The sequence below is a fragment of the Antrostomus carolinensis genome, unplaced genomic scaffold, assembly GCF_000700745.2.
Source record: "Antrostomus carolinensis isolate BGI_N321 unplaced genomic scaffold, ASM70074v2 scaffold668, whole genome shotgun sequence".
NCBI classification, from domain to species: Eukaryota; Metazoa; Chordata; class Aves; order Caprimulgiformes; family Caprimulgidae; genus Antrostomus; species Antrostomus carolinensis.
In genome coordinates, this window is record NW_010332065.1 from 1,774 (window position 1) to 2,827 (window position 1,054).

The window sequence follows — 1,054 nt, forward strand, 5'->3', positions numbered from 1 at the left end:
ATTTGGGAAGGGTTCGGGGCTGCGGCCAGGCTGAGGGCCAGCTTGTGATGCTGGGGCTTGGCAACTCCATCCCTTCCAGCTCTGTTCTCAGTCCAGAAACTCGCCCGGCATTAGAGGGAGGGAGAAAAGTCTTGACTGGAAAAATCCAACAGCACCAACCTTCCAGGCATGGGGGCTGAGTCAGTGCAGCACCAGGGCGGGGGGCAGGAGGGATGCCAGCGGCGAGGAGGGGCACAGGAGTGGGTGGCAGAGCTGTTGGGCACAGTTTGCAAAACTTGACATCAGTGATCCAGGCCAGATCCACAGAGAGACCCAGGACTTGTGCAGGGCGTTTAAACAAACCCAAGGACACACAGGTGCCCAAACTATGCTGTATGTCTGGGCTGAATATTGTAAGGAGCAGATCTTCCCCCAACTATGGAGGGGAAAAAATGGAAAAGAGGAGACCCCTCAGGAGAGGAGGAACAGTATTTGCAGTGGATGGGAAATGGATGTTTGATGGTGTCTACCAAAAAATCCATCCGCCCTAACCCTGGGGTCAGGTCCTCAAGGCTGGGCTGGGGTCACTCTCATCCCCCTGCAGCCACTTGGCTTCCCGGGGAGGAGAGGTGTCCTGGGGATGGTCCCCAGCCTGTGGCCACCTGTCCCCACTGGAGCCTGGCCCTCTGTGCGGAGGCGGGGACGGTGCAGGCGGGCGGCCTGACCTCTGGCGGGAACGAGGTGTCCCGAAGCCAGCGCTAGGAGGGAGGGGATGGCTGATGGGGACAGTGGGGCACGGACGGGTTTGTTTACATTCCCCGGCTATAAATTGCCTGTGCGTCCTGGCGCAGTGACGAGAAGCATCTCACACCTCCTCCGTGCCTGTTGGGGCAGTGCTCCCGCTCCTGCTTCCCACTGGTGATGGAGGGGAAGAGATGGGACAGGGGAGTGCTGGTGTCACCAGTGCCTCCCCGCAGAGAGGAGCCAGTCCTGCCATCCTTCAAGTCCCCCTAATCTCCCAGTGAGGCACCTGGGGTCATCCCTTCTTATCCCAGTTTGGGCATCCCATGATGGA

At 59.6% G+C, this 1,054-nt stretch overlaps 1 protein-coding gene across 1 annotated transcript in view; it reads left to right on the top strand.

Moving 5' to 3' along the window:
• LOC104529138 (tensin) overlaps positions 1–1,054 on the top strand; it is a gene marked incomplete at its 5' end in the record, with an annotated part of 21,311 nt that overhangs the window by 1,765 nt on the left and 18,492 nt on the right.